A 6663-nucleotide genomic window follows, 5' to 3' on the forward strand; every position below is an offset into this window, starting at 1 on the left:
ATGCCTTTCAGAGGTTCTGAAAGAATGATCCTGTCCAGAGAGGCTAGGTTGAGAGCCTAACCTGGAATTTGAAGCATTCCCTTAACTTGTTCTATTTACTCCTGAAGCCAGTCATAGACTCACCCCTTCACAGCTTGGGTTACACAATAACTTTCTTTTTTTTGCCTAAGCTGCTTCATTTTACTTTTGGTCACTTCAATCAAAATATCATGACAAACTCAGACACAAAATAAGAAAAAAAACCCTGTAATCCAATGAAATTTTGTGAACATATATACACATCTATTAAGAATGCAAAAATTACCTTTATTAACCCAGTGGTTTTTCTTCAGCACCTTCTGTATGTGAAACGTTTTACTAGTGAAATGAATAGGACAAAGTCCAAGTCCAGGCATTTACAGGTTTATTCATCCTACAGCCTGTGTTTACATTTACCAATGTACATACCCTCTTGTAAAATGTCCTCACTACAATCTCCCTATACTTATTTGACAAATGCAATATAGAAATGAGTTCAAGAAGGTCTGGTTTGTAAAATACACAAATGGAAGAAGCACAAAGGTTAATGGGGGAGAATTTCAGGATATTCAGATCTCTAAGGGCAATTACCAGACTCTCCCCCCAAATGCTGCCATCATGGTCAGAACAGTTGCTACACAGGACTAGGGGTGTGGCCCTGTGACAATTCTTTTATGCTTAATAAGCCAAATGTTTTCAATTCTACCATAACTAAAGTAAAAAGAAGAAAGGAAAAGTAATTTGGAATACATCACTTTAGGCCCACAGGCCAGTTCACGTTGGATTCACTCAGGTATGTTTATTTTAATAGCTGATCTGAAGGCACGTGAGATACCCCTGCTGACCAGACTCTAAATAGAAAAGCATAGAACTTAAAACTAAGCATGCATGCAGCATGGAATAATAATCAAGTTAGGCTTCTTAAAATGCTAAATGCCAGAAAACCTGAAACCATTAGGGCAAAGTCCACACAACAACACAGGCCGATAACTGTTTCTCAGAGGGGTTTTTAAGAAGGCTCAAATTCTAAGGTGCCACCTAAAAAGTAGGGTCAGAGATGGTTTTATTTGACAAACTGCGTTCTTCTTCCCAAGATATTCGGGTAGGCTTATTCAAGTCTCTTTTTTTTAAAAAAAGCAGGTTATTGTCACCAAAAGTGCAAAACAGCAGCAACAGAGAGTTTGTTCTCAGGGAAAGGGCTGAGTTTTTTTTTAAATTGTTTATTCATTTTTTTTTTGAGAAACAGAGCATGACTGGAGGTGGGGCAAAAGGAGAGGGAGACACAGAATCTGATGTAGGTTCCAGCTGTCAGCACAGAGCCTGATGCATGGCTTGAACTCACAGACCGTGAGATCATGACCTTAGCTGAAGTCACCCAGGTGTCCCGAAAGAGCTGAGTTTTAACAACTGTCTCTGGTTGGATAATCACCCACTACGTTCTGGGCTCGCACACAGCAGAGACAGGTTAACGAGGATTCACTGCACAGGCGGTCTGTGGATGAGATATACCCAAGTTCCTCGCCTCTGGAGGGCTGAAGACTGCACGCGGGCTGAGAAATAATGCACGGAAGGTAGGAGTGGGGAACTAATATGTGGGGAGATAGGCATGCAAAAGGGCAAAGGCTAGCTAGGGAGGATCCAAGACGGCTCTAGGGAGAGGCATGGTGGCCCCCGGGGACTGGCTTGGCCCCGCGCCAAGCAGGCTTTCTAGAGCGTGAGCGTGGGGATGCACGGAGAGGATCCAACAACTTCTCTGCCTGTGTTACAAAAGGACCGCAAGAGTGGAAAACTCCAGCCCAGTGCCTAAGCGCTGGGTTTTCCGGACCCTGGCAGCGGCGGCTCCGCCCCCCGGTTTCCCACCCCGCCTGGCCACGCCTCTCCTCTCCTAACCCCGCCTGGGCCCCGCCCCTGCCGCTTCCCACCGCCGTTCCCTTCGGCTCCGTGCTCCAGGCTCCTGGCTCCTGCTGGGTTCAGCGGCAGTGGGAGCGCGCAGGCGCGGCTGGAGGCTCGCAGAGCGCGGAGTAGCGGCGCGGAGCGCGCTGTAAGTAAGGTATTGGCGCTGGGTTTGTGGCTGGGGAACGTGGTTCGCGCCTAACATCCCGGCAGGGTTCGGGGAGTGCGCGGGTGAGTGTCCGGGGAATCTTCGGTCCCGAGAAGAGAAATTGGCTGAACGACAGGTAGGGGGTTTGGCCGCGCTGCCTAAGAGTATCCAGCGGCGGCCGCGTGCGGAGCGGAGTACGTGGTGGCGGGAGTGGGTGTAGGTTTGTGTGAAGAGAAAAATAGGAAGGAAGGGCTCTAGATACTGAAGTCCTTACTCAGGCTTGGCAGGACCGGGAGACTTGCCAACGGCGCTGGAGGGTGTCCCAGCCTCAAGTTCAGGATCCCCAGCTGGGTGCCCCGAGGCACGTCCCGGGCCCATCCCTTCCCCCCGCGTTGCCTCACAGGAGTGCAGAGTTGCCGGGAACGTCCCTGATCTTGGGGAAGAGCGTTTGGGGAAGGTAGGCTTTCGCCCCAGGCTAGTGCCAAGGAGGGCGTGGCGTTCGTGTGACTTTCCTTCACTCCGCCTCCGGGAATGCGTCCGTCTTCTGGTACATTGTGCTCTTGGACTTTTTAACAAAGGCTATGACTGTTTTCTAGGCTGTGGCGGGTGACAGCGGGGGCGGGTCGGTGGGGGGGGCGCGTACGAGGTCGCGTAGTGGCCGCGGGGGACAGGGGCGGGGGCAGGCGTGGAGAGAGTGGAAGGAAGGGAACAACCTTCCTGCTTCAGCTTTTTCCTTCTTCCTGGTCCGCTGATTTTGATCAGTGGTAGAACAGCCTCAAGAGGGATATGATTGGAAATCAGTGTGTGTTCGGTCTCTGACTACATCCATTGGTTTTGTAACTGTGCTGTTGATGTATTTCCTAAGTGTCCCTTCCGTGGAAAAGCAAAACTAATGAAATTGAAGAGGAAATAATTGAACGAAAGAGTGAAGAGGTAGAGTGTCAAAACTTAGAGTTAAATTAATGCCTTCTGATAGTCATAGTATAAAGAAAGCCAGACTCTGAAGGATGTGAAAGTGTGCAAGTCAGGGGAAGTGAAAAGATTAGCGTGCTGTTGATTGTTTCAATCAAGGGAGTATTATTGGGTGTGTGTGTGTGTGTGTGTGTGTGTGTGTGTGTGTATGTGTAGTTGCTGCCAAGTTCTTGGGTAGACTCGCTTTAGAATCCTTAAAAGTGATATTGGGAATATAAAACACTAGGGCAAATACTGTAATATTGGATAAGGTTGCAGGGCTTTCATTTGCAAAATTTGGATCTTTATGAAAAGTAGTGTGTTTTCAAGCATAAATGTTGATTTTTTTTATTCATCTGTTTAACTTAATACAACAAAACAACTTCTTCCTCCTCCACCCCTTTCCCTTGATTGTGAATCCTGTTTTATAAACATTTAACTTTCAGATCTGAAGTGTTTAAAGGCACCCCTCCCCCATGAAGTGGACAGGATTTCTTCTTGTGTTATTGTTATTTTACGCTTTCTTTTCCTGTTAAGTTAAATTCTGTGAACATTACCAGTTTTAGGGAGGGAGGTGTTAGGGATACTTTTTCCCTTTTCCAATGCCTAATGAACCCTTATTCATTCTTTCAGACTCAGCCCAAATTTTTCTTGGAAAAATTTGCTAACTCTCCCGGAATGAATTAATCACCCTCTTTTCTGTTAAACTAATACCACTGGTCTTATTTCTCTCTTGGAACTAGAACCTCAGTCTTCTGTGCTAACCCAAAACCTAGGGCTTCTGGGTATATATTAAGTGCCCAATAAATGCACTTATATGTAGATGCTAATAAATGCTGTTAGGAAGATAATTCATATTGTGTAAAGTTAATGAGATAGTAAAAGAAATGCAGAATGCTGAAATTATATGTAATATTTGAACAACATTATTTGGAATGTGGATAAGAAAAAGTTTGGCAGTAAGTTCCCATTTATTAGTTTGGTTTATCCTTCTAAAAGAGGTGGAAAAGCTTTGCAAATATAGGCAAAATAGGCAGGAAAAGGCCAAAATTTATAACAGGTCACCTTCTGATAACTGAAACTAGTGAAAAGTCGAACATAAAACAGAAGATTAATCTTTTGTAGAAAGACACTAACTGGGTACTTCTGGAATTTAGGAATTTGCAAGTGAATCAAGCTGACCAGATGGTATCCTCTGAGGGCTAATAATATAACTAATGAAACTAACCTGTTAGACCAATTAGAGAGTCTAATCACTTGTGTTTAGAAAGAGTACTTCTAAATCTTAAGGTGGTTTGAGTATTTGGCTAATGGGCCTCTTCATGTTGTGGTACCCTCAATAGGCTTGGCCTCACTATTTCTGCAGCCTGTTTTTGACATCTGTCTTAACTCTGCCAGCATCACTGCCTTTACAGTCATCTTTGGCTCATGAAAGAAAATACCTTCCATTTGTTCCTTACGACTCATGCTCATCACCCCCTACCTAGCTTTCATTTCAGTGGCTATACTGACTGGAGACAATATCATGAACAAATGATCACTCAATTTAGAAGTTAATAGAATTGATGCTTGGGTCTAAAAATGAGTCAGGATGGGCTACTTGGTTAGTTTAAGTCTCGACCCAGCAAAGCGGAGAACTGACCTTTACTTTTCTCCTTTCATTTTATTCCCCTCGTGACTAAATGTAAAAGCACTTTTTCTTTGTGTCACTTTAAAAATAATAATGTTAACCATTGTTAACCCCAAAACACTTCAAGTTAGTGCCTGGTGTTTATGAGAAAACCCTGGGTCTAGGAGAGGATGAGTAGAGTCCATAAAACTTAAAAAAAAAATTTTTTTCTGTTTTTTATTTATTTTTGAGAGACAGTGAGAGACAGCACAAGCAGGGGCGGGTCAGAGAGAGAGGGAGACACAGAAACTGAAGCAGGCTCCAGGCTCTGAGCTGGGTGTCAGCAAAGAGCCCAACACGGGGCTCGAACCCACGAACCGTGAGATCATGACCTGAGCCGAAGCCTAAGGCTTAACCAACTGAGCCACCCAGGCGCCCCCATAAAACTTTTTTTAAAAGAAGTTCTAAGGGGCACCTGGGTGGCTCAGTCGGTTGAGTGGCTGGCTTCGGCTCAGGTCTTGATCTCACGGTTGGTGGGTTCGAGCCTCGCTTCGGGCTCTGTGCTGAGCTAGCTTAGAGCCTGGAACGTAGTTCGGATTCTGTATCTCCGTTTCTCTCTGACCCTCCTCTGCTCACGCTGTCTCTCTCTGTCTCTCAAAAAAAAAAAAAAAAAAAAAACCCAAAGAAGTTCTACATGGGCACCTGGGTGAATCAGTTGGCTAAGCTACTGACTCGATTTCGGCTCAGGTCATGATCTCGTGGTTCTTGAGTTGGAGCCCTATGTCAGTTTCTGCGCTGATGGCATGGAGCCTGCTTGGGATTCTCTCTTTCCTTCTCTCTCTGTACCCCCCACCTCATAAATAAATAAATGAACAAACAAACAAACATTGAGATAAAAGAAGTTCTACCAAAGTGGGTGGGGGGCGGACTCCTGGGTAGCTGAGTTGGTTGAGTAGGTGTGGAGCCTGCTCTGGATTCTCTCCCTCCCCTCTGCCCATCTGCTGTTTGTGCTTATGCGCATGAGCACTTTCTCTTTCTCAAAAATAAATAAATAAATAAATAAAGTTCTACACACATCCTTTGTGGTCTTTAGACTCACTTACTGAAAAAGATACAGCAAACCAATGTGGTTAAGGCTTCCTTTTTTTTTTTGTTTATTTATTTATTTTGATAGAGCGAGAGAGAGTTCGTGAGCATGGGGAGGATCAGAGAGAGGGAAAGAGAGATTCCCAAGTGGGCTTCATGCCCTACTTGGGGCTCCATTCCACAAACTGTGAAATCATGACCTAAGCCCAAATTAAGAGTCAGTCACTTAAGTGACTGAGCCACCCAGGCATCCCAAGTACTATTGTTATTTGTATTTCCCATTTCGTATGGGGAATATAATTTCAGTAGCAGTTAATTCTAAAATGTTGTTGTATTGGGGCACCTAGATGACTGAGTTAGCTAGGCATCCAGCCTCAGTTTAGGTCGTGATTTCGCAGTTCGTGGGTTTAAGCCCTGTGTCAGGCTCTGTGCTGACAGCCCAGAGCCTGGATCCTGTTTTGGATTATGTGTCTCCCTCTTTCTCTGTCCCTACCCCATTCACACTTTGTCTCTTTCTCTCTCTCAAAAATAAATAAAAAAATAAAATAAAAAATGTGGTTGTATTGACATCTCTTAGACTGTTCAAACTCTGGTTCTGTATTTGTAGATCCCTCCTATTATCTAAAACAGGTGGCTTAGCAGTGGTTCTCAAACATCAGTGTGCACAGTAATCCCAAGAATGCTCACTTAATTGTAAGTGAAATTGTTGTACCCAAGTTTGTGAAATCACCCCAAAACAAGCACCAGAGACTGTTAGGGAGACCGAGTCACGCCTGCAAAAGCAAAGGGCCTTTATTGCAAGTTCAAGCTCGGGCTCACAGTCTCCCACCGACCACGTGGAGAGCCCGGAACAAAGGCAGGGCAGGGCCTTTTATGCCTTTGGGAGGGGGAGTTACAGGAAATGATGACAGGTGTACAGTGATCCAATCCCTGCCCCCGCATCAATACTGGCAGTTGT

At 45.1% G+C, this 6663-nt stretch overlaps 1 protein-coding gene across 2 annotated transcripts in view; it reads left to right on the forward strand.

Annotated features, from left to right (window-relative positions):
* Nucleotides 1–1956: 1956 nt before the first annotated feature.
* The window catches only part of PRRG1 (proline rich and Gla domain 1), a 121908-nt gene continuing 117201 nt past the window's right edge, over nt 1957–6663 (forward strand). Inside the window, exon 1 of one of the 2 annotated variants that reach the window (XM_029929958.1) lies at nt 1957–2068. The gene's annotated coding sequence lies outside the window, so the exon portion shown is untranslated. The remainder of the gene's footprint in view (nt 2069–6663) is intronic. The other variant, XM_029929957.1, reaches the window with a different exon arrangement.

The sequence above is a fragment of the Suricata suricatta genome, chromosome X, assembly GCF_006229205.1.
Source record: "Suricata suricatta isolate VVHF042 chromosome X, meerkat_22Aug2017_6uvM2_HiC, whole genome shotgun sequence".
In the NCBI taxonomy this organism is placed as follows: domain Eukaryota; kingdom Metazoa; phylum Chordata; class Mammalia; order Carnivora; family Herpestidae; genus Suricata; species Suricata suricatta.